Source organism: Mobula birostris, chromosome 6, assembly GCF_030028105.1.
Source record: "Mobula birostris isolate sMobBir1 chromosome 6, sMobBir1.hap1, whole genome shotgun sequence".
NCBI lineage: Eukaryota > Metazoa > Chordata > Chondrichthyes > Myliobatiformes > Myliobatidae > Mobula > Mobula birostris.
The window spans coordinates 73,997,479-74,024,898 of NC_092375.1; the positions used below are offsets into that span (position 1 = coordinate 73,997,479).

The 27,420-nt window shown below is 44.6% G+C and overlaps 1 protein-coding gene across 1 annotated transcript in view; it reads left to right on the forward strand.

The window, feature by feature from the left end:
- The first annotated feature begins 3,003 nt into the window (after positions 1–3,003).
- The window catches only part of frmpd4 (FERM and PDZ domain containing 4), a 472,289-nt gene continuing 447,872 nt past the window's right edge, over positions 3,004–27,420 (forward strand). The window contains exon 1 of the mRNA XM_072262320.1: positions 3,004–3,536. The gene's annotated coding sequence lies outside the window, so the exon portion shown is untranslated. The remainder of the gene's footprint in view (positions 3,537–27,420) is intronic.

Here is a 27,420-nt window from a genome sequence, read left to right on the forward strand (position 1 = left end):
TGTGTGAAAGGTGGCATAGCATTAAGCTCATGTGCATATAACTAAATACCTATCTAAAGCTCATCATCCATGTTCTCATTTGAAAAAAAAAATCCTTTGTGCAAGAGTTAAGAAGCCTTTCATTAACAGAATATAATTTCATAAATCCATACTTATGTACTTAACTCCAAGTTGTTTACAAGCAAGTAGTGTTGCATTGAGTTACTTCAGTTGTGTCATCCTATGGCAGAGTTAGTTCCTTCATCATTGTGTGTGACCGGATCTCAGAAATCAGTCTTGAGGCCAAAAAGACTTTTTTTTTAAAAACTATTCTTTGATAAGTTGGAGACATCATTGGAAAGAGCAAAAACTCGAGTTGATTTTGAAGACTTTGGAAAGCCTTTTCTATAAAGCTATTATTTTAATTAATCAGCTACTTTTTCACAGATTTGCCTCTATAACTGGTAATATTGCTTGGTTCTGGATTCAAATTTCCAGAAAGACAAAAATTGAATAAAAATATTCAGTTCCTGATAAAGGGTCTTGGCCTGAATCTTTGACAGTTTGATCATTTGCACGGATGCTGCCTGACCTGCTGAGTTCCTCCAGTATTTTGTGTGTGTTGCTCTGCCAAGACTCTTGTGTTTAAAAACGTTCAGCATGTTTGAAGTGTAAAGAAACAAAGAAACAGCAATATGCTCCTGAGTTAGAACACAGTTTAATAATTCTGTTGCTTTATCAATCTATTGCTGCTATTTAATTGCAGCCAAGTGTGTTTAAAATTTTTGATGCCAGATCGTTTTCAGGGAGCAATATGTCCTTATCACCTGCTGTGTCATTACCGATTACTTTTAGCCTGACCCTTCCAATGGTAAGGATAACCTATGAAAACATGCTGAATACATCACAGGAAATTGACTATTCTCTACGCAGGAAGGCTGATAAAGGGCCAAAGCTGGTAAGCATCAAATAATATTCAATCACACATGGAACACAGACTTTTATTGAAAAAATGTTTTCCTATGACGTTAAATCGGTAGTGGTGCCTCCGGTGACAATTCCAGATATAGGAGATAAAACTTTAAAAGATCATTAAGCTAGGATGATGGAATATTTTTGCTTACTTTACATTTGTTTTTCTCATATGTTTGCTCAATTTAATTATTGTTTAATTCTGATCACCTGTCTCTGTTGTGTCAATTGTCATTTCCTGTTACAGTTGCCTCTGCTGCTGTGGTTGAATAACTACTAAAATGAATGAACAAGTGGGACTTCATGGTGCCCAAACATTTTAACTCCGCTCCCCTTCCAATATGTTGGTCCATGGCTTCCTCTTGTGCCAAGATGAGGCCACCCTCAGGGTGGAGGAACAACACCTTGTATTCTATCTGATGGCACAAATATTGATATCTCCCTCCCTCTGTTTCCCACTCTGGCCTTTCCCCTCTTCTCACCCACCTATTACTTCCCCCTGGGTCCCCCTTTTCCTTCCCTTTCTTCCATGGTCCACTCTCCTCTCATAGCAGATTCCTCATTCTCCAGCCCTTGACCTTTCCCACCCACCTGGCTTCACCTGTCACCTTCCAGCTAACCTTCTTCACCTCCCCCGACATTTTTTTTATTCTGGCATCTTCCCCCTTGCCTTTCAGTCCTGAAGAAGGGTCTCAGCCCGAAATGTCGACATGTCTACAGATGCTGCCTGACCTGCTGAGTCCCTCCAGCATCTTGTGTGAACTGCTGTCTATGTTTTTCTTACCTGCTTTGCAACCTTATACACCTGCCTCCTCAAATGCTAGTAACTCCAACTCCTGAAGATGACAAAAACAAAGACACCATGTGGACATTATCTCCTGCCATAAAATCTGACCTTCTCCTTACAGTTTTGCATATATTATACAACAATTAACATTAAAATGTAAAGTAGGTGTATTTTTTTTATTACGTCGGGCTCTTACTTGGATAACTTTGCACTTTTAGATGTACTGCAGTGTCCACAGTGAGGTGCCATTGCCTTCTCCTGAAGCCTCTCAGTGCCATGTTTAGAATCTACCAAGCTGATTCTCTGCAGCACTTGTGTTCTCTGATTTGTACTTCTGACAGATACATGTACAATCTATGTTGTAATTCAAAGATCAACTGGAAAAATGCTGCTTTATGTTAACATAGATGTGGCATTGATTGGACTCCTCACACTAATTCATAATGAGGCCCCCATGGAATAATGTGTGAGTGATTGTGTTGTTTGAAGTTATTATATAAGTTCAGAACGGGTCATGGTGTGAACTCGATATAAAAAAAATGAAAGAGGCATGTTTTATGAAAAGATAACGCACAAACAGCAAAAGGATTAATGAAAGCGTGGCGTTCTTCGGACAGGACGTACCTATGCTGTAAATCTATCATGTGTTGGCACTTCAATGAGGAGGGTAGCTTACTTTATGTTTTCAAAAGCGGCTGATGATACAGCTGCTCCTTTAAATAATAAATGATGAGCTGAAGTAATTAATCGTGCCATTATTCATTCCATGGCGGAGAGAGATCAATAAATAAGCCGATAGTACATTGCACTTTACAGAATCAGTTCAGTCGGAATGTTCAATTCGGGGGTGGATAACGACCAGCCTGGGGCAGAAAGAGGTTAATCAATAATTACAAACTATTTTCAGCAGACTAATGACAAAAACATCGAGTATGGGGGAGTGGACATAATTAGCAACTTTGACCCAGAATACTTGACTGCTTATTAATCCAAAAAAAAACATTCTTAATCGTCATTTCTGAGAATAATAGAACGTTTGTAAATTGTTGTTATCTTATTTCTTCCAGTTATTGTTTCTTTTTAATATTACCTTGGGGTTGTGTTACAATTCAACGGGGATTTGGGGCAGCTTCTCGTGGTAACAAAGCTCAGATTTCCGACTAATGCATCCTACTCTCTGTAGGGGCTGGGCTGCGAGTGTGCGTTCGCTCCCTTTTTTCGCAATCCAATCTCGCTCAGACAGTGGCACCGTGAAAGGTCTAGCAGTGAACGGGGAGAACGACTCGCATCTGACCACGGACGGCGAGGAAGAGCTAAGGCATTTTGGCCGGTGTACTCCCCGCCACTACAACCAGCCACACGAGGAAAGGCAGCGGCTTCAGTGAAAACATTGGCGACTGGCTGGTCGGAAACTCTTTTTGGATGTTTCCTCGGAGCAACTCCTGAGCCGTTGTAGCACAGCTGTGTCAGCTGCTGTTCCACTGTGATGCCACGAGCAGTGAGAGGTGCCTCTCAGATACCGTGGGATGGTGCGGCTTTCGCCCAGCAGTGATTGGTACGTTACTCGCCAGTGGCTTCAAAAGTCAAGCCTCTCTCCGCTTGCTGCTCAGTTCCAAACGTCCGCCGGAGCGGCCCCGGGCACAAAATGGGCAGAGCTCTACCGAGCGGCGTTGAATTCGGTTGACAATAATCGGGTTCAGTTTCAGAACTTGAGGGAGCGCAGGTTCAATGGCCAAGGAATTGTCGCTGAGATCCCATTGTAGTGCTGCCTTGTAAGGAAAAAGGCGGCGGAACAAAGGTAAGGCATTTCTCGCTTGTCCCCGCACGGAGAAAGGAGCTGCTGGTGCTAACACTGGAATGCTGAATGCGACTTCTTTCGCATATGCTCAAAATTCCATTCAGCAGTCTGAGCTCACTGGAATTTTAGTGGGTGCTCGGAATCTGATGGTACTGCTGCCAGAAAAGTTGAAAGTAATTGTGTGTGTGTGTGTCACAGTCTGCGGCGGTGACATTTAACTCCCTTGGGTCTTTGTAAGGTATATTTGTCTGAGTGGGGAAAAGTCATTTGAAACAGAGAGTGAATTGTGTGTGGGTGCTTCCATCTACTGTATACTCTTCCAGCATTTCATGCATGTGTTTACCATCGGGGAATCAGACGTCTCTCCGGGTTCGCTGCCTGTTGCTGGAACTCAGTACGGGAACTCACCGGGCGGAATCTCGAGCGCTCCGCACGCACATTTCGCTGTCCAAAGAGCTGCTCCCTGTCTGGCTGAGAGAGACAAAATGATTCCAAGTCCCCAACTCTGAGTAGCGCAACTCGCAGAAGCAGGTCAACTGTGAGTGCGGATGGGGATCTGGTTTCTAACTTTGCTCCATTTCCCGCCGGCAGCTGGGAAGGGGTCATCTGTAAACCCGCCCATCACACATGGGTTCCGGGGAGTCCGGGCGATAGAGACTCGTCCGGCTGGTGACCCGCGAGACAGGCAGGAGTTACGGAAGAACTTCTATCAGTAGAGGGAAAGGTGATGGAGAGGGTGGCTGGAGAAGGTCTGGAGGGAGAGCTAATAGAGGCTTGCGACAAGGAGGGAGATTAGAGGGGTGGGGAGAGGAACTGAAGGAATGAGTGGAGAGGAGCCGGGGTGTGCTTGAGATGTAGTGACAGGATCTGAATCTACTTGTGCGTGTAACACTTTCTCGGCATCCTGTGAAATGATTATCTTGCTCAGACAGTCATACATCGACAGATCGATTTTCTGCCCGTCAACTCTCTTCTTTCCCAGCAGTGAAAAGTTGAAGTAGTTATGCGTTTTTTTTTACCCTTTTTACCTTCACTCCTGGAAAAAACCGAGATGCTTGTTACAGTTCAGTTACGCGCTCTGATGACCGACTCTCTTACTCAGAGCACATCGCCACACCGACCGGTGCTCGGAATAATTCCATTTCTCGCGCAAGAACGTCTTGGGTCACCAAGATATTGAGCAAAATCTCCAGGAGGCTGGCGAGACAGATTGGGGACAAAGGGAGGAGTGGAGGGGACGCGGCGAGGCTTGGGGGCGGGCGGAGTTAAAGGGAGGGGAAGGGTACGAGTTGTAAACCGGAGGGGCCAGAGAGAGGAGGGAGTGGGGTCTATAGTGGTCAAGAAATTCGAGAAGGGAGGAATAAAGAAGTGCTGGGTAGAGGGAGAAGGCACAAGGATGGGCCAGGAGAGGGGCTGGAGCCGGAGCAGACGCTGAGGTGTAGTTGGGAGAATGTTCATGGTGGAGGGGAGCTGAGGGGAGATAGGCCTGTTCTAAGGTTGTGAGGTAGAGGTACGAGGGGCTAAAGGAGAGAGGGGAGGCCTGTCTCTGAGCATGGGAAGGAGGCCGAGGAAGAAGAAGAGTCAGAAGTAGATGGGTTCTGGATGTTCCTGTCCCAAAATGAGTGCTGAGACTGACATGGAAGTGAGTCCCTCTGAGGAAAAGGGTTCTGACTGTGATCAGGAGGAGGTGAGGGCAAGTAGGTACTCTTTACTGGGAGAGGGAGGGGGTGTCAGGAGAGGGTCTGTGGGAGGGGAAGAGGTCAGTGGAGGCACATATTGGGAGGAAGAGTGTCAGTAGGGATCGACACTGGGGGATAGGAGGGGTCCATTGGGGAGTGACATTAGGGAAATGGAGGTTCAATTACGATCAACGCCGGCGGATTGGGAGGGTTCAGTGAGGATAGGAGAGAGTCAATAACTGGGGTAGAGGAGAGGGTCAGTGACTGGGGTATAGGAGAGGATCAGTGACTGGGGTATAAGAGAGGATCAGTGACTGGGGTAGAGGAGAGGGTCAGTGACTGGGGCATAGGAGAGAGTCAGTGACTGGGGTAGAGGAGAGGGTCAGTGACTTGGGTATAGGAGAGAGTCAGTGACTGGGGTAGAGGAGAGGGTCAGTGACTGGGGTAGAGGAGAGGGTCAGTGACTGGGGTATAGGAGAGAGTCAGTGACTGGGGTAGAGGAGAGAGTCAGTGACTGGGGTAGAGGAGAGGATCAGTGACTGGGGTATAGGAGAGAGTCAGTGACTGGGGTAGAGGAGAGGATCAGTGACTGGGGTATAAGAGAGGATCAGTGTCTGGGGTAGAGGAGAGGGTCAGTGACAGGGGTATGGGAGAGAGTCAGTGACTGGGGTAGAGGAGAGGGTCAGTGACTGGGGTATGGGAGAGAGTCAGTGACTGGGGCATAGGAGAGAGTCAATGACTGGGGTATAGGAGAGAGTCAATGACTGGGGTATAGGAGAGGATCAATGTCTGGGGTAGAGGAGAGGGTCAGTGACTGGGGTATAGGAGAGAGTCAGTGACTGGGGTAGAGGAGAGGATCAGTGACTGGGGTATAGGAGAGGATCAGTGTCTGAGGTATAGGAGAAGGTCAGTGTCTGAGGTAGAGGAGAGGGTCAGTGACTGGGGTAGAGGAGAGGGTCAGTGACTGGGGCATAGGAGAGAGTCAGTGACTGGGGTAGAGGAGAGGGTCAGTGACTGGGGTATAAGAGAGGATCAGTGTCTGGGGTAGAGGAGAGGGTCAGTGACAGGGGTATGGGAGAGAGTCAGTGACTGGGGTAGAGGAGAGGGTCAGTGACTGGGGTAGAGGAGAGGGTCAGTGACTGGGGTATGGGAGAGAGTCAGTGACTGGGGCATAGGAGAGAGTCAATGACTGGGGTATAGGAGAGAGTCAATGACTGGGGTATAGGAGAGGATCAATGTCTGGGGTAGAGGAGAGGGTCAGTGACTGGGGTAGAGGAGAGGGTCAGTGACTGGGGTAGAGGAGAGGGTCAGTGACTGGGGTATGGGAGAGAGTCAGTGACTGGGGCATAGGAGAGAGTCAATGACTGGGGTATAGGAGAGAGTCAGTGACTGGGGTATAGGAGAGAGTCAGTGACTGGGGTAGAGGAGAGGATCAGTGACTGGGGTATAAGAGAGGATCAGTGTCTGGGGTAGAGGAAAGGGTCAGTGAGAGGGGTATGGGAGAGAGTCAGTGACTGGGGTAGAGGAGAGAGTCAATGACGGGTATAGGAGAGAGTCAATGACTGGGGTATAAGAGAGAGTCAGTGACTGGGGTAGAGGAGAGGGTCAGTGACAGGGGTATGGGAGAGAGTCGGTGACTGGGGTAGAGGAGAGAGTCAATGACTGGGGTATAGGAGAGAGTCAATGACTAGGGTATAAGAGAGGATCAGTGTCTGGGGTAGAGGAGAGGGTCAGTGTCTGGGGTAGAGGAGAGGGTCAGTGACTGGGGTAGAGGAGAGGGTCAGTGACTGGGGTATAGGAGAGAGTCAATGACTGGGGTATAGGAGAGGATCAGTGACTGGGGTAGAGGAGAGGGTCAGTGACTGGGGTATAGGAGAGAGTCAGTGACTGGGGTAGAGGAGAGAGTCAGTGACTGGGGTAGAGGAGAGAGTCAATGACTGGGGTATAAGAGAGAGTCAGTGACTGGGGTAGAGGAGAGGGTCAGTGACAGGGGTATGGGAGAGAGTCGGTGACTGGGGTAGAGGAGAGAGTCAATGACTGGGGTATAGGAGAGAGTCAATGACTAGGGTATAAGAGAGGATCAGTGTCTGGGGTAGAGGAGAGGGTCAGTGTCTGGGGTAGAGGAGAGGGTCAGTGACTGGGGTAGAGGAGAGGGTCAGTGACTGGGGTATAGGCGAGAGTCAATGACTGGGGTATAGGAGAGGATCAGTGACTGGGGTAGAGGAGAGGTTCAGTGTCTGGGGTAGAGGAGAGGGTCAGTGACTGGGGTAGAGGGGAGGGTCAGTGACTGGGGTATAGGAGAGAATCAATGACTGGGGTATGGGAGAGAGTCAGTGACTGGGTATAGGAGAGGGTCAGTGACTGGGATATAGGAGAGGGTCAGTGACTGGGGTAGAGGAGAGGGTCAGTGGGGACTGACTGGGGTGTTGTTGGAGGCTTTGACACCAGTACTGTCACCTCTTCTACCGGGAAGGTTGCAGCACTTTGAAAATAGCCCCTTGCTACAAAGGGCAGAGGTCTGAGTGCTCTATTGCCTGGGCCTGTTCAGATTATCTTTCCTATTAATGCAGGCTGCAGGTGGAGATTCTGGTGAAGCAAATTCCTGGGACGGCTTCTCTGTCATCAAGCGACCAACGGGAGCCATCGGAGCTGGCGGGCAGATCCGATCAATGATCAGCGTGGCTGGAACAGATTCTCAGCAAGTTCCCCACTGCTATCTCTGGGCACTGATATCTTCTGCGTCATTCTCTCCTAGTTCACTGAATGGCCGTTCTCCTCCCTCCAGTCTGTAACACATTTGCTGCACTTTCATTGGATATAAGCGAACATTAAGCGTTGCTGCTCATATTCATGGTCAGGGTACTGTGAGCTCCCAGCAGTGTGGGAACCTTTGGCACCACTGTCTTACCGAGTGATACGATGGCGACAGGATAGCGCTGTCAATATACCTCAGTACAATGTGTTTCTGAGACTCACATCCATCAAATTGTCAACACGCACAAAAAGCTGGACAGATTTTCTGCTGCTTTTGTTTATCAACTTGTGTTGCTCCTCCAGTTTCTTTTAAATTTATTTGAGCAAAAGTTACGAAAAGCTGAAGGAAAAAGCGGCGCGCTCAACATTATACTGCCTATTGTGTAAATAAATGCACGTGTTGTAGATCTTGGCGCGTTGAACCCCCACGGCAGGATAACTGGGAATGTATTTAATATATTGGTCCAGATCTTCCACTGAATAATGAGCCAATTGTCTGTCTGAGCAAGTCCCTTGGCACAAACGTTCGGGTAGCTACCTCTCAACTAGTTCTGAGAGCCCGATCTGAGCGGTGCGTCTTTTTGTTAGGAGCTGGTAAGCCAAGTCCACAGAATTGCATCGACAGCTTGTTTAAACCATTTCCCCATTCCAAACCCCTTATTAAAGAGATTGAAAATGCCAATATTTTTACGATTTTCAATACTGAATGCTAGAAGCGTTTAAAATTAAAAATAAAAGGCAAAACAATTTATTGATAGCAGTTAAATGCACTTTTTCTCATGTAAGTTTAATAAGAGATCTCTGAGTCACTCCTATCCCTTGCATCTAATCTTCCCTATTGAAATCAATAGGTTCCCAGGACTTATAATTAGCCCAAAACACTCAGCAGCTCAGGCAACATCCATGGAAAGAGAAACATTTAACATTTCAGGCCAAATAGTCTTAAGCAGTATTGCCAAAGTGAGAAAACAAGTTCGTTTTGAGTTGCATAGAGGGTGGGGGAGGGATTTATCTGCTCCGACGAGTCGCAAGTTTGAAAAACCTCTGAAATTGAAAATCCCTATCCATCCCCCAGAAGCTGGTCTGCAACTTAAAACGTTTCCCTTTCCCAGTTTTACAAAGGGTCTCCAGCCCTAAGCATTAACCCAGTGTCTCTATGCACAGGCCTGCCTGATTTGCTGTGTGTTTGTGTTTTTTTTAAATTTAAGACTTCCAGAATCTGCAGCTTTATTTGCTGGTCACTGGCCCCACTTGGTGCGGATTCTGTAGACTTTCACGCTCCCTCCCGGGACCCCACGAGTATTCTGGTGACGGAGTGCCATAGCAAAGCCTATGGTAGTCAGCTGAGTCGAATTACCAGACTCCTGCCTTCAGCAAAGTACAGGTTTTCTGGACCAGTTCTTCCACTTTTGCGTGGAACTACCACTAGTTCTGCAGAAAGTTTGGAGAAAGAAAGTGTGAGCACCTCCTGACCCTCCTGCAAACGCAGGGTTTGCATTTGTAAAGCTTGCATTTCATTTCATTCTGAATGCAATCTAACTTCGGACGATGTAACTCTGAAGGCTTGTTCTCTGCTGTTCGGGCTGTATTGATGCACACTGTGAGCTGATTGAATGGCTTGCTGCATTGTTCAGAAATGGAGGGAATGTGTCCGAATTGCTTCCAGATCCCTTTCCACGATCATCTTCAAGAGCCTTAATTCCTAAGAAATGGCTCATCATGTCTTGCTCTAATTGTGTTTCTTTAAGCTTGCAGTCAAAGCTTTGATTTCTAAATGATTTTTTTTTTGTTATCCAGTGGGTCCAAAACTTAATTTCTTTCGTACTTCAGGGAGCATATTTTCAAGACAATTATCTCACTAAGACTGGAAATATGAGAAAACCGGGCGCCTGGTGATGTCATCCTTGGAAAGAAAAACTTAAACTGAGATGCATTAAACTTCTGAGTAACTTAAGCACAGCAAATAAGAAAGGTGTGTTACTCTTGATTAGAGCAATCAATCAGAAATTGATTGATGATTAAAGAGATAAGGATTTTTTTTCACCCAAAGAGCAGAAATACTGTGGAACTCTCTGCATAAAAGGGTGGCAGAGGCAAAATCACCACCTTTTAATAAAATTAACCTGAAGAAGCATCACCTGCAAGGCTATGGATTGAGTGGTGAAAGGTGGCATTAGGCTGTATGAGTCAATGTTTCAGGCTGGCGATCCCTCATCAGAATTGAGGAGGAGATAGAAGCTTGTAAAGCTGAGGGAAGAGGATGTCTCTGATAGGGAAAATCTGGGGGGGCCACGGACATCAGCTCCAGAAAAGGTTTGACATGGAATAAGTTGGAATCGGAGGCAAAGGAAGAAGAAATAGCTATGGAAGTGAAACTCACTGTTTGTCTTCCCGTAGATGCAAACTGATCTTCTGGATATTTGCAGCATTTTCTGTTTTATTTTAGATTTTCAACATCTACAACATCTTTTTTCATTTTCATCTGGGCTGTGTGATTCTTATCTCCTTCTGGCATGGACTTGAGATGTTCGCTCTAAGAAATACTTTGACATTATACAAGTTCCCTCTGCTACATTTAGCCACCTTCCCTTTGCCTCATCATCTATGTTGTAAATATGGCACTGCATTGTAAAGAAATAGAAGTTGCCTTCCATTATTGCAAGGTAAAGCACTTAGTCACTCTTTGTATTTCCAAACTTGCCTTTAACCTTCAACGTTTTACCAGACGGTAAATTTAAATACCCTTCAGATTTTAAATGCCTATTATCCAGAATCATCACGTTGAGGCATCTTAGGATTTAACATAAAGCTATGTAAAATAGTGATTGAAATCACATTCAGATGTTTCAAGAAAACTTTAATCATTTGGCTTAATGATACAGCAAATTTGTTGCATACAGATGCTGCTTTTCTACTTTATTTTGCAGTGTTTTCTGCTGAACACTGAAGACAGTGACACGATGGCCATCACTGGACATCCCTTTAGAACTGAGTTGAGAATGAATTTCTTCAGCCAGAGGGGGGTGAATCTGTGGAATTCAGTGTCTCTGACAGCTGTGGAGGCCTAGTGACGGGGTGTATTTAAGGTGGACATTGACAGGTTCTCGACTGCGTAAGGAGTTAAGGGTTACTGGGAGAATGGGATTTAGAAAAAAAAATAGCCATGATTGAGTGGTGGAACAGACACGATGGGACTGGATGACCTAATTCTATTCCAATATCTTATTCAATGGTCTTATGAACTAAAAATTAAAACAAAATGCTGACAATGCTCTTCCGGTCAGGAGGCATTTGAAGAGAATTAAACAAAAATAGATTAACCTGCTGACCATTTTGTTTGCAGTCTTACCTGCCTAGCATAATCAACCCCTGTGCAGCTCCACTTAATTCTGCAAACCTCTGGAACTGATCTATCTGGAGATCACTGTGTCCTGATCTTCTGGTGAAGCACGGTGATCCACAAGTGATGATTTGGTCTCTGGTAAAATTCTAACCCTGGACTGTTAGGTTGCCCTTTCGACAACTCACTACTGTCAAAAATCTTTGATCAATTATTCAGAGACTCTGATCAATACAGAGACTTAAAACAATTTAAGTGTATTTGAATAATTAAAAACATAAATAATTAAAAGCTTACTTAAAGCATCTCACACCTTAAGGGACTTCAAATTAATTACTAATATTAAATAATATTAAGAGAAAAGAAACCATGTAACTGTGTGACAGAGAACGCTCGGTAATTCTGTAGATAGGCACAATTTCTCACTCTCACTCTCACACATTGCCTTGTCATTCTGTGTTGCTGCGCTGTGTGAGTGCATTTCAATGTCTCCCCCCCCCCCCCGGTATATTCTACTCATGGGCCCTAAAGAGATTGGCTTTATGGTGCCTTTCCCACCATATAGTGGAATATTCCATTTCTTTAGTAATGGTGATGTGTAAATGATTTGTTATATTTATTTATTTATTGAGTTACAGCGCAGAATAGGCCCTTTCAGCTCTTCGAGCCAAACCACCCAGCCATCTCCCATTTTAATCCTAGCCTTACCACAGTGCAATTTACAAAGACTAATTCACCTACCAACTGGTATGTCTTTGGACTGTGGGAGGAAACCGTAGCACACAGAAGAAAGCCACTTGGTCATGGAGAAAACGTACAAACTCCTTACAAGCAGCGTTGAGAAATGCGCCTGGGTCGCCTGATGTGTATATGTCATATGTTTTCTGTATTTAAGGAAGATGCTACTTTTTATTTTGTGATATGATTGTAACTACACTGTGGGAGCATCGTATTCTGATTCATGTGTGGCCTTAAGCTAAGTTAGTTGGTCATTAAAGATGGTATGTCCTGGTGCCTGAAAAATGGGGTGGTTTGCTGTCAGTAAGCAGAGAGAGATCGAGCTGGCGGGAGTTCACACTGGGCACGATCGTATGAAGCTATCATGGTGCTTTCTGGTAGGTATCTTTTTGATAATATTGGCAGTTTCCTTTTCACTAATTTTTCTAGGTTTGACTTTTGACGCACTGAATAAACACCCTTGCACAAAAGTGCTAAGCAACTGCAGATTTTTTTTCCTTTAGTCAAACCCATGTATCATAACACTCTGCTTGCCTTATTTTGCAAGTCGTCCTTCTTGTGAAGCAGAGGAGCGAGGTACAGAGTACGTACAGTACTTCAACTCAGGAAATTATGTTGTGGCCTGTATCAGGTGTTGAATCCAAGGAGACCCATCTCTCTGTAGACTATGGATTTACTAAGAGGATATGGGGAAGGATACAAAGCCCCTAGTTTCGGTTCATCCCCAGCAGCTGTGAAACAGAAGACACTGATTGACAGGCTGTCCACAAGAGCATGCACTGAGACAGATACTATCTACTGCTGGAAGGCCATCAGCTTGGGAGAAGCTGCCCTTTGGTCTGCCAAAGCTTGATGTCTGGAAGGGAACACTGCCAACTGGCACAGTCTACGCCGCAGAGGTATGTGCTGAGGGGTGCACTGGAGCATGGTGTAGCCCACGCTGAGGCTCTGTGGGGAAAGACTACAGTTTAGCAGCTTTTCTTTACTGCGCACGGAGGGGTTGAGTCAGGTGGGGAAGTCCCTCAAACAATGAAGGGGTGTATCACCCCCAAGGGCCCTTGTAAGTGAAAGTGGTGCTATTAAAAAATTAAGTTAACACTACTGAATGTAATAACCATAAATGTAAGAGTGTATGCTGTTCCTTCTTTTGTATTTATTTTTATCATGATTGTTGTTTGCTTTCAAAATGTGTATAAAAATGATAGAGTGGCAGGTTGAACAGTTCTTGGTCTTCCATGTTACAAGGCACAGGCATGGAAGTCAGAGATGAGCTGATTTGCAAAGAGGCTGATGCTGGCAGTTTTTTTATTGAATGGCTGACAGAAAGTTAGGACACTTTGGACTGTTGGCACTGTTTTATCTTTCCTCGGGTGTTACCTGAGCCACAGTGTATTTCTAGCCATTGCATGGCAGGACTGGGAAGTGAAGATATCAAGTTATATCTGAAGAAAAGTTAAAGAAAATAGTAACAAGACAGAAAAAGCTTAGTGAGTACAGATAAGGTCATTCTAGTGATGAGGAGTAAGCTGATATGGTAAGATATAAACAACAGGAATTCTGCAGATGCTGGAAATTCAAGCAACACACATCAAAGTTGCTGGTGAGGGCAGCAGGCCAAGCAGCATCTCCAGGAAGAGGTACAGTCGACGTTTCAGGCCGAGACCCTTCATCAGGACTAACTGAAGGAAGAGTGAGTAAGGGATTTGAAAGTTGGAGGGGGAGGGGGAGATCCAAAATGATAGGAGAAGACAGGAGGGGGAGGGATGGAGCCAAGAGCTGGACAGGTGATTGGCAAAAGGGGATACGAGAGGATCATGGGACAGGAGGTCCGGGAAGAAAGATGGGGGGGGAGGACCCAGAGGATGGGCAAGAGGTATATTCAGAGGGACAGAGGGAGAAAAAGGAGAGTGAGAGAAAGAATGTGTGCATAAAAATGAGTAACAGATGGGGTACGAGGGGGAGGTGGGGCCTTAGCGGAAGTTAGAGAAGTCGATGTTCATGCCATCAGGTTGGAGGCTACCCAGACAGAATATAAGGTGTTGTTCCTCCAACCTGAGTGTGGCTTCATCTTTACAGCAGAGGAGGCCGTGGATAGACATGTCAGAATGGGAATGGGATGTGGAATTAAAATGTGTGGCCACTGGGAGATCCTGCTTTCTCTGGCGGACAGAGCGTAGATGTTCAGCAAAGCAGTCTCCCAGTCTGCGTCGGGTCTCATAATCCTGGGCCCTCAGAGGCTCCATCTTCCTCTCACCCCAACCCTCCCCTCTCCATTGACACCCCCAGCCTCCCCCCTCCCCCCTCTGATCGCAGCTCTCATCCGTGCCGGGTCTTTACCATCCCCTCCGACCTTCAACTGTCGGAGGCAGAACGCTCTGTTCTCAGTAAGGGCCTCATGTTTGTCCCCCTTCGCCCACACCTTAGCGAGTTCCGTGTTCGCCATGACGTGGAACTTTTCTTCCGCCGTCTCCGTCTCCGAGCCTACTTCTTCGGCAAGGACTCTTCCACCCCCACCGATGACCCCCTCTCCCATCTTCAACCCTCCTCTTCTTCATGGGCACCCCGCTCTGGTCTTCTGCCTGCTCTGGATCTCTTTATTGCTAACTGCCAACGGGACATCAACCGTCTCGACTTCACCGCACCTTGTCCCCATTCCAACCTCACTCCTTCGGAACGCTCTGCTCTCCACTCCCTCCGCGCTAATCCTAACCTTATTAAACCCGCCGATAAGAGGGGTGCTGTTGTAGTCTGGCGTACTGACCTCTACCTTGCCGAGGCACAGCGACAACTCGCGGATACCTCCTCTTATTTACCCCTAGATCGTGACCCCACTAAGGAGCACCAGGCCATTGTCTCCCACACCATCACTGACTTTATCCGCTCAGGGGATCTCCCATCCACTGCTACCAACCTTATAGTTCCCACACCCCGCACTTCCCGTTTCTACCTCCTACCCAAGATCCACAAACCTGCCTGTCCTGGCTGACCTATTGTCTCAGCTTGCTCCTGCCCCACCGAACTCATTTCTGCATACCTCGACACTGTTTTATCACCCCTTGTTCAATCCCTTCTGACCTATGTTCGTGACACTTCTCACGCTCTTAAACTTTTCGATGATTTTAAGTTCCCTGGCCCCCGCCGCTTTATTTTCACCATGGATGTCCAGTCCTTATATACTTCCATCCCCCATCGGGAAGGTCTCAAAGCTCTACGCTTCTTTTTGGATTCCAGACCTAATCAGTTCCCCTCTACCAGCACTCTGCTCCGTCTAGCGGAATTAGTCCTTACTCTTAATAATTTCTCCTTTGGCTCCTCCCACTTCCTCCAAACTAAAGGTGTAACTATGGGCACCCGTATGGGTCCTAGCTATGCCTGCCTTTTTGTTGGGTTTGTGGAACAATCTATGTTCCGTGCCTATTCTAGTATCTGTCCCCCACTTTTCCTTCGCTACATCGACGACTGCATTGGCGCTGCTTCCTGCACGCATGCAGAACTCGTTGACTTTATTAACTTTGCCTCCAGCTTTCACCCTGCCCTCAAGTTTACCTGGTCCATTTCCGACACCTCCCTCCCCTTTCTAGATCTTTCTGTCTCTGTCTCTTGAGACAGCTTATCCACTGATGTCTACTATAAGCCTACTGACTCTCACAGCTATCTGGACTATTCCTCTTCTCACCCTGTCTCTTGCAAAAACGCCATCCCCTTCTCACAATTCCTCCGTCTCCGCCGCATCTGCGCTCAGGATGAGGCTTTTCATTCTAGGATGAGGGAGATGTCTTCCTTTTTTAAAGAAAGGGGCTTCCCTTCCTCCACTATCAACTCTGCTCTTAAAAGCATCTCCCCCATTTCACGTACATCTGCTCTCACTCCATCCTCCCGCCACCCCACTAGGAATAGGGTTCCCCTGGTCCTCACCTACCACCCCACCAGCCTCCGGGTCCAACATATTATTCTCCGTAACTTCCGCCACCTCCAATGGGATCCCACCACTAAGCACATCTTTCCCTCCCCGCCTCTCTCTGCATTCCGCAGGGATCACTCCCTACACAACTCCCTTGTCTATTCGTCCCCCCCCATCCCTCCCCACTGATCTCCCTCCTGGCACTTATCCGTGTAAGCGGAACAAGTGCTACACATGCCCTTACACTTCCTCCCTTACCACCATTCAGGGCCCCAAACAGTCCTTCCAGGTGAGGCAACACTTCACCTGTGAGTCGACTGGGGTGATATACTGCGTCCGGTGCTCCCGATATGGCCTTTTATATATTGGTGAGACCCGACGCAGACTGGGAGACCGCTTTGCTGAACATCTACGCTCTGTCTGTCAGAGAAAGTAGGATCTCCCAGTGGCCACACATTTTAATTCCACATCCCATTCCCATTCTGACATGTCTATCCACGGCCTCCTCTACTGTAAAGATGAAGCCACACTCAGGTTGGAGGAACAACACCTTATATTCCGTCTGGGTGTCCTCCAACCTGATGGCATGAACATCGACTTCTCTAACTTCCACTAAGGCCCCACCTCCCCCTCATACCCCATCTGTTACTCATTTTTATGCACACATTCTTTCTCTCACTCTCCTTTTTCTCCCTCTGTCCCTCTGAATATACCTCTTGCCCATCCTCTGGGTCCCCCCCCCTTGTCTTTCTTCCCGGACATCCTGTCCCATGATCCTCTCGTATTCCCTTTTGCCTATCAGTTGTCCAGCTCTTGCCTCTATCCCTCCCCCTCCTGTCTTCTCCTATCATTTTGGATCTCCCCCTCCCCCTCCAACTTTCAAATCTCTTACTCACTCTTCCTTCAGTTAGTCCTGACGAAGGGTCTCGGCCTGAAACGTCGACTGCACCTCTTCCTACAGATGCTGCATGGTAAGATATAAGTAGACACTGCAGACATTATGAATGGAATTAAGAAATAGGCAAGGAATTAAGAGACAAGTGTATGTGTCCAATGTTGGTATCCTTAAAATGCATTATGAGACAAACGTGTCACAAGAGCAAAATGATTTTAATGAGGTATTTAGTTTTCACGTAGTTTAGTGGAGGACAAAGAATTGCTTTGTATCTGAAGGATAGCAATATTCAATACTGTGTTCAGGATGATTTTCTGCACCATAAGGCTTCGGATGGCTGGTCACTTTGGATTTAGTAATGAGTAAAGCACTGGATCTGTTCAGCAGTTAATTGTTGCTTGGTGTGGCACTGTAACACAGCTTCAGCTCTACAATCCCACAGTTCAATCCTGATCCCAGGATTTGCAGGTTCTCCTGTTGAGCAGATGGGTCTCCTCCAGGTTTCCTCTCACATTCCAAAAACCTTCAGGTTGGTAGATAATGGGCCACTTTTAATTATCCCAACACAAGGCCATAAGATGTAGGAGCAGAATTAGGCCATTTGGCCCATCGAGTCTGCACCACCATTTCATCATGGCTGATCCGTTTTCCCACTCGACCCCAATCTCTTGCCTTCCCCCCATATCCCTTCATTCCTCGACTAATCAAGAACCTATCAACCTCTTCCTTAAGTATACCCAAAGACTTGGCATCCGCAACTGCCTGTGACAACAAATTCCACAGAAGCTAAAGAAATTTCTTCTCATTTCATTCTAAGGCTGTGTCCTCTGTTCTGGTCTTAGACCCCCTCTAAGTAGCTGAGTGGCAGAATCTGGGAGGAGTTTATGGGTCTGTGAGTAGAACATAAATAGGGTTAGTGTAACCATGAGCTTGATAGTTGACAGGGTATTGGTTGGCCAAGTGGTGCTCATTTCCTATGATGCCCTAATACACTGAATTCAGATCAATCTAACAATTATTCAATCATTATTGAGCAAATTCTCTATATGGAATTTGAAATGGTGAGACATAGAACAGAATGATTCTGAATTTGGGAAGGACTGACCTCTGTGTATGAAATAGATATGATGTGGAGTGTACAACTGAAGGAAAAAATGACAGCTGCTCAGTGAGAGGTGTTCAAGAAGGTTCATGATTTGGCAGAGGCAGATTATAACCTCAAGAAGCAAAAGCTTTACATACCAATAAAAAAAAGCAGCAAAGGAAGTCAATAATGCAAAAGTAAAATCAATAATATCAAATGCAGAAACTGATGCCAAATAACTGGCAACTGGAAAGGATTTTAAAAGAAAAAAGAGAAGCAATACATAACCAAGTAATTATTCTCCCTTCATGTAAGGAATACAAAATAAACTTGAAGATAGACATGAGCCAAGAAAAATCAAGGACATGGGAGCAGTACTCCTTCTTTGATGGCAAGCAAGAACCTGGTCATTGGGTGTAAGGTGTTCTTGGTACATGGCCCATCAACTGCTGCTACGATGTGGCAGTCACCTGAGCCATCTTCTGAATTATCTGGAGGTCCAAGATGGAGAATGACTGATGGACTGTGATGCACGTCACCATGTGCTGAGCTCCGACCTGTCCCTGGTGCTGTTAAGGATGGGCCTGGCCTCACTGCCATACAATGTTCCATTCAGCTGAACATGTCACACTTCCTGCCCTGTATTTAAAATTTTCCACAGAAAAAAAAACACCTTTGACCACAAATCCGTGAGACACTAGCCAACACAGAACATCTGAAGGCTCTGCAGGCAAAGGACTCCTATAGGATGGTTCTCTGAGCAAAGTGTTAAGACCTCGTTTGACTGACCGCATCAGATCTTCCCTGTACAATTCGAATCTCGCTCCCAATGGACTCTCTCCTTGAGACAGATGCAAGTGGGTGAGATAGTTGCTCACCTCTTTGTGGATTGTATATTGCCAAAGAAAGATTGGAGAAGGATGCCAAGGTCCTTTTCTAGGCTTAACCCAAACAGCTGCATTACAAGGACACATGCCAAAGTGGGGAGGTCGGTATTAAATTTGGGTCATCACACCTGTGAGACAGCTGCACTATTGTCCCACGAAGTATCTAAAAAGGGATGAATCAAGGTTCTATTTAGATGGTGGAAGGCTGGAAACAGTGGAGGACCAGTAGACTGGGGACACATTTATTTAGGTAATTAGAATTCTGTGGACCAGTGCAGAAAACAATGAAAGGATAATGGAATGCTGATCTTGAGATTTTGAGAGCATTGGGATTGAAGCAACGGCACAACTGTCCAAATCCCTGTTTAGATCACACATGGAATATTATAAACTTTACTGGGTACCAGACCTACACAAAGGTACAACCCCCCACATGAAAGTCTAGAAGCATTTCATTTTTGTATCATTTACCGTGGGATAGGCATATTGGCCGCGGAGAGAGGCAGTGTAGGTTTGCCAGAATGGCAACGGAATATGAAGCTTCATCAGAAGAGGTGATTGTATAAGCTGCTGCTATCTTCCCAGGAGCTCAGAACATTAAGAAGGTGAATTGGTTAAAGTTTTCAAAATATAAAGAGTAGATGATAAGGTAGCTGGGAAGGTGGAGATCCTTGCGCTATGAGGCATGCTCTAGAGTTTAGAGGCAGGCCATTCAGGAGCGAAGTTACAAAGCATTCTGCATACTGCGGGTAGTAGAAGCACGGAGCATGGCGGTTGATAACAGATACATTGTGAACTTTAAGCTTAATGTGTATATTTCATCAGCCTGGGAAGGCAGTCCATCTAAGAGAGGGAAAACTCTGATTTCAAACCACTCATGGGAGAGGCTTTGGGAGTAAACCCTGAGGACAAATGTGGAGCTGGAGTCCCTAAGGCAGTCCGACGTTGCCTTCAACCTCGTTCTGGCAACTCCTGCGACGTCACTGGTGCCAATCTGTATCAGCCCTTGCCCTTCCCTTGGACAACATCAGTGTCGTGGAGAGGGGAGACTTGCTGCATGGGCAACTGCCGGTCTTCCATAAAACCTTGCCCAGGCCTGCGCCCCAGAAAACCTTTCCAGGTACAGATCCATGGTCTCGCGAGACTAACAGATGCCACCAATTGTGTGTGTATGTATGTGTGTCTGTATGTATATATGTGTGTGTATGTATGTATATATATATATATATATATATGTGTGTGTGTGTGTATATATAATATATTTATTACATACCTCCTGTAACTAATAAAATGGTAATGGCCACAGAGTGCATGCTTGTGGTCTTCTGCTGCTGTGTTCAGAGATGCTCTCCTGCGTACCACTGTGGTAACATGTGGTTACTTGAGTTACTGTCACCTTCCTGTCAGCTTAAACGAGTCTGGCCATTCTCCTCTGACCGCTCTCATTAACAAGGCATTTTCACCCACAGAGCTGCTGCTCACTAGATGTTCCTTTGTTTGTGGAACCATTCCCTGTAAACTCTAGAGATTGTTGTGTGTGAAAATCCCAGGAGATCAGTAGTTTCTAAAATACTCTGACCAACCCTTCTGGCACCAACAATCATTCCACGGTAAAGTTACCTATATCACATTTCTTCCTCATTCTGACGCTTGGTCCAAACAAAAATTGAACTTCTTGTCCATGTCTGCATGTTCTAATACATTGAGCAGCTGTCATGTGATTGGCTGAACATTAATGAGCAGCTGTACAGTTTTCCTAATAAAAATGGCCACTGATATATATTCATTTTCTAGGAGCTTGTGTTTTGTTACTGTCAAAGTTTCAAACTCTCATTCCAAATCAATCATTCTGTAACTTTGCTGTCATTACCAAGTAATGCCTCAGATGGTTGTTCTCTGTTCTACAACAGGTGACACAGTAGCATTGTGGTTAGCACAATGCTTTACAGTACAGGCGACCTGGGTTCAATTCTCACCACTGCTTGTGAGGAGTTTGTATGGTCTCCCCGTGGCCGCATGGGTTTCCTCCAGATGCTCTGATTTCCACCCATGATCCAAAGATGTACAGGTTAATTGGTTATTGTAAATTGTCCCATAATTAGGCTAGGATTAAATTGGGAATTGCTGGGCTGGTACAGCTTGAAGGGCTGGTAGGCCTTTTCTGCACTGTATATAAATATAAAAAAATCATTATCTCTGACTATTCAGTCAGATTCTAAAATGTTCCCTTTTCCTCCTTGCTAAATGAAGTTCCTAAGATGTATTTTGCCCATGTCCCTCTTGGTGTAGAACAATATGAGCCAGGAAGTACTTTAAATGTTCTCTGTCTATGAGGATTCTTGCAGCTCCCAAGGGGCTTGGCAGATGAGATACAGCAGTGCCTCCTCCTTGACCAGAGTTGTTAATCCAACGGCAGCAATCCTACTGGTGTGTCAGTATCTGCTCAGGGTATAAAGTTAAAGCCTAACCTGTCTTTAGTCTATGCACATCTGTCTCAACCACTTGCATATGCAGTTTTCTTTCCGCATGCAACACAGTCAGAACTATGAATAGAGCTGTTCTTAAACATGGTGTTCACAAAAAGCAAGTCCCCTTAATCTGGGCATAACATTGGGTGAGACTGCCACAACCCTAATGTCTTCATCGAAATCTATATCCAACCTGAAGTTGGCATGCACGGTAACCACATTTAAAAGATATTTGGACAAGTACATAGATAAGAAAAACGTGGAAGGATGTGAGTCAGAAGTGGGCAAATGGTACTGGTTTAGGTGAGCATCTTGGTCAATGTGGACAGCTTAGGCCAAAGTGCCTCTTTTTGTGCTGTACAGTATGACTCTGTGAGTCTGTACAGTGAGGTCCCATTAGGCTTGGATCAGAGAACTATGTTCTTCCGGCATCTGCACTTTACTGCTTTTGCAAACTTTGTGGTTTGTATAATACAGATTTATGGTGGAGAAACTCAGCACAAGCCTGAATTTTCTTCAGCTGTTAGCCAATTTACATCCTAACTCAATGCAATTTCTCATCCATTTCTTCAGGAGCTTCTGTGAAAGGATGATAATGCTAACTCCCTGTACAGGTCTGAAGGTTCAGTGATTGATAAAACTTTCAATGCATTGAAACACAATGATCATCATTAATTAGTTCAACTTTAAAATAACCTCTTTTCCAAACTCTGTTTTTCCTTTCCTGTCTTTGGCTGCCTAATTATTATAAACGCAACACCTTTTCTCTGTGAATATTATGTGTTATTAGACCTTTGAAATATTGACCTTTGTGTGAGTCTTAAAGGTCACACAGCTTTTAATTTAGCTCAGCTGAACAACTGAATTCACAGACGAGATGATATTAGAAGTGGTTACCAAGAGATTTTGATCAGAGTTTGTTGTTTTTCAATTTAATCTTTTCTTAGTAGGTTTTAAAAAATTATATTTTATGACTGGAAATTTCCCTCATCTTGCATCTATAGGTAGTATCAGTGGTTGGCAAGACTGATGGTGGCGGGGCTGCATGGCTACAGTTGTTGCATGGACCATGTCCTCATGCTGCAGCATTGCCTGTTGCAGCTGCCTAGGGGAGGAGACGCCAGTGGCAGTGTGGGACAGAGCAGGCGTGCTGGAGTCTGTGCTGGCCAGGGGGCTGCCCTGCACTGCTTGCTCACAAGATAAGCCTGATGACATTCGTCTGCAGCTGCACAAGCCCGTGTTGAGGAACTGCTGCGTTCTTGTTCTTGCGGAAACATGGCTCCAGGACAACATCCCATGCACCATCAATCTTCGGGCCATGACACTCAGGGACTTTGGCTAATACTATTTCTGTTGTGACTGTATGTGCCATTTTAGCTATATGTTGTGAGCTGTGTGACTGTAGGCATCGAGTCTTGCATCTTGGACCCAGAGGAACAAGGTTTCATTTAGCTGTTACATGTGAATAGTTGAATGACAATTAAAATTTGAACTTGATCGTTTTGTTATACAGAGTTGTTTTAAATGACAAGAAGAGGTCAGCATGTTCTACTCAATCATTATGCACGGAAACCCAAAACTTCTCAGCTAGCCGTCAAAAACCAAAGTGGCGTAAAAGGGGATTAAATCTCTAGGTTATGTCAGTGAAAGAGAAAACCTGAAGAACCACCCCCACCCCCAATAATATATTTCACCTACCTTTTGTACCTACTCCGCTGAATGTTAATCACACATCTACACTTGCTGGAGGAATCAACAGCTTGATTAAAAGGGCCAATGGTTCAGAGTGACCTCCTTACATTTAATCTCATTTCCTTTGTGTGTAACGTGCTCCCATTTCTTTTGTTATCCCTCCCTAAATAATTCAGATAGTCCCAACAGAAAGGCAACAAATCTGGTTTTATTTGTGAGTTCCATGTGTTTCTAGAGTAAATAAACTTGCCATTCTACATGTATCAAGGTAATTAAGGAATTTAGGTTGGATTTCAATCTGGTGCCACCCACCATAATTTACTATGTCCAGGGACCAAAGCAGAATATGAGATTACAGCTGAGATTAATTTAATATTTTGCAGAAATTTAATAGTGCTTGATTCTTGGAAATCTAGACATACACTTTCTGGGTGCTTGCAGTCCTGCAGTGGTTGTTAGCCTTTAGAAAATCACATACTGTGGCATGTAGGTATTTTTCTACGCATTTTTCTTCAGTTCCAGTGCAGCATGGTGCAAACCTTATTAATTTACATTCTCATTTATCTATACTAAATAACATCACCAAGAAACGCTCATTCCTCCCATTGCAATTTTACCCATCATTAGATTAGATTAGATTATGAGGACACACAGTCCTCTTTTATTGTCATTTAGTAATGCATGCATTAAGAAATGATACAATATTAGTATTAGCATATCATTAGCAAATGTGACAGTCTTCTTGTGGGATCAGTGGGAGGTATATTGTATGAGGATATAGGAGCTGTTCTCTACCTCCCCTTGACGTCCAGACACTCCTTTGGCTGCTTGGGTCACACAATGTTTTATATTTAGCTTCACCTCTCCTTAGTGTTCCTTTGTTGCTGATATTTATAGCAAATGTAAAGAAATATATTCTACCTTTGCCAAGTTTGCTGTTGATTTTGATCAGCAGATGTTTTTTTTAAAGTGTATCAAGAACAATTGGGATGGCATAGTGATGTAGCTAATAGATCTGAAGTTTCAAATCACCAGCAGCCCTTTCTATAGTACATCTTTCATTATCTTAGGCACTACTGTTAAATCACCCCCTCAGCCCCCTTCACTCCAGGAAAAACAACCCAACTTATCCAATATGGTCCCCCAAATGTAAAGTCATGCATTGAGACAACACCCAGGTGAATCTCCTCTGCAATCTTTCCAGCACAATCACAAATTTCTAATAGTGTCATAACCAGAAATGCAATCAGTACTCTGGGTCCACTTCTAATTTCCAGTGCTGCCTGTGTCACAATTAATCTGCCTTGGCCAATTCACCTGCTTTGTGATGAGGTAGAAAACTGGAGCAACCAGAGGCATTCCCCTCTGTGCTTGGCAGAGAGGTAGAATAGATGAGAATTTGTCATGAATGTGGGGAAAATAGAAAATAGGTTTGGTATAAATGAGTGAGTTTGTTGTGGTAAGGAGCCTGGATTTGTACTGTGTTTCTCAATAACAATATGTTGCTGATTTTGTGGCAGTTTTAAACTACTCTTTATTTATCAAACATTTGTTCTTAGAACACTCGGCACATATGCTCTCTGGGGAATGGAAGTGGAAAGAATGTTACTTATTAAAGGACCATTGGATGAACTGATTTCTTACAGAAATTTTATATTAGTGCCCACGTTGTGGACCATGGAGGCAGCAATAGTTCATTCATTCTCTATCACTCTTCTGAAGGACGTAGATTGTTTGTCAGGTGATTGTCTAGGTTTTCACAAATAAAATGGCAGAGGTGTTTTAAAGTTTAAGGTAAACGGTAACAACTCCTTTATTGTCCCCCCAAACACAGGACATAAAGCACGTTAAAAATAAATTTAACATCATTACGTCAGACCAATCTCTTAAAGTGAACCCCAACTCAATGTCAATAGTTGTATGTGTTTCCTCCCATTACATTATCCTACAATGGCTTATGTTGCAATTTAGGTGTGAATTATTATCAAATAACTTTACCAGCAATCAGATTATACCTTTTCTGAGTATATAAACATGCCAAGAATATTTACTTAAATAGAAATGATGGTCTATATAATACAGTGGAGAAATAACCCTAAGGTTTTCACTGTATTTTAAATGAACTGAGATTGGATGTGAATACTTATAAATGTAACAATAATAATTGTGCTTACACAGCATTGCACTGAAAAGCACCTCATACAGAATTACTTTGGAAGTGAGAACTGGTCAAAGGAAACTGAACATCCTCAAAGTTCCACAAATGTAGTTTGTTATCATATGCCTATTTGTAACTTTATAGATGCAGTTAATCTCAAGATATATTTCAAGATGACCTGTGTAACTCTCAGAGTACTAAAACTGTTAACAGTATGGTGATGGAGTGATTGTGTTTCCGAGCTAATAATTCATAGAGTGAGATTTCAAAACCCACCATGTCAGTATGGGAATTGGAGATAAACTGTTTAAGAGAAGTGAATAAAAGAGTTCTTTCCGTTACAGATGTCATAAAAATTTAACTGGTTCAGTTGAGTCCTTTAAGAAAGGAGGTTTCTCTTGGTGTGGTTTAATGTATGACTACATAGTGATGTGATTGATTCTGAAATACGATCAACTGGTCTGACAAACCACACTGTTGTAACCAGTGATTACAAGGCGCAAGAGCAACACATTACAGAAGTTCAGAATCTGAAATGGCAATGCTAGAAATACCAGGTTATTTGGATGGTAACTCTGGAGAAAGAAGAGTTACAGTTCCAGATGATGACCCACTCATCAGGCTACGAAGAAAACAGGGATTGAATTTCAAGAAGGCAGCCCACCACCATCCTGGGGGCAACTAAGGACAAGAAATAAAAACTGACTTTGACACCTGCATCCTGTCAATGAAGTAAGCTGATGTGATGAATTCCGGACTGAACCAGATACCTTCAGTTCTGTGTTAATGAGCGTGCTTTGGAAACCCATTTCAATGTATTTTCAAGCTATTTGAAATTGTAAGAGACCAACCAGAATAGAATCAGAATCAGGTTTATTATCACGGGCATGTGACGTGAAATTTGTTAACTTAGCAGCAACAGTTCAATGCAATACATAATCCAGCAGAGAGAGAAAAAAATTACAATAAATAAAATAAAAATAATGATAATAATTAAGTAAATCAATTACAGTATGCATATATTGAATAGATTAAAAAAATGTGCAAAAACAGAAATACTGTATCTTAAAAAAAAAGTGAGGTAGTGTCTGAAGATTCAATGTCCATTTAGGAATCGGATGGCAGAGCGGAAGAAGCTGTTTCTGAATCGCTGAGTGTGTGTCTTCAGGCTTCTGTACCTCCTACCTGATGGTAACAGTGAGAAAAGGGCATGCCCTGGGTGCTGGAGGTCCTTAATAATGGACGCTGCCTTTCTGAGACACTGCTCCTTGAAGATGTCCTGGGTCTTTGTAGGCTAGTACCTAAGGTGGAACTGACTAGATTTACAACCTTCTGCAGCTTCTTTCGGTCCTGTGCAGTAGCCCCTCCATACTAAAGAGTGATGCAGCCTGTCAGAATGCGGTACAGCTATAGAAGTTATTGAGTGCATTTCATCACTGTCAATGTGAGTGCTACCGGTCGATAGTCATTAAAGCAGCCCACATTATTCTTCTTAGAAGGACCCAGACAGTCCTTCCAGGTGAGGCAACACTTCACCTGTGAGTCTGCTGGTGTGATATACTGTGTCCGGTGCTCCTGGTGTGGCCTTCTATATATTGGTGAGACCAGACGCAGATTTGGAGACCGCTTCGCTGAACACCTACGCTCTGTCTGCCAGAGGAAGCAGGATCTCCCAGTGGCCACACATTTTAATTCCACGTCCCATTCCCATTCTGATATGTCAATCCATGGCCTCCTCTACTGTTGAGATAAAGCTAAACTCAGGTTGGAGGAACACCACCTTATATTCCATCTGGGTAGCCTCCAACCTGATGGCATGAACATTGATTTCTCTAACTTCCATTAATGCCCCTCTTCTCCTTCTTACCCCATCCCTAAGTTATTTATTTATTTATTTATTCCTCTCTTTCCCTCTCAGAATAACTCCTTGCCAGTTCTCGATCTTCCTCTGGTGCTTCCCTCCCCCTTTCTTTCTTCCAAGGCCTTCGGTCCCATGATCCTCTCCCTTCTTCTGCCTTGATTCCCTTTTGCCAATCACCTTCCCAGTTCTTGGCTTCATCCCTCCCCCTCCCGTCTTCTCCTGTCATTTAGGTCTCCCCCTCTCCCTCCCACTTTCAAATCTCTTACTATCTCTTTTTTCCGTTAGTCCTGACGAAGGGTCTCCACCCGTAACGTCGACTGTACTTCTTCCTATAGATGCTGCCTGGCCTGCTGCGTTCCACTACCATTTTGTGGGTGTTACTTATTCTTTTTAGGCATTGGTATAATTGTTGCCTTTTTAAAGCAAG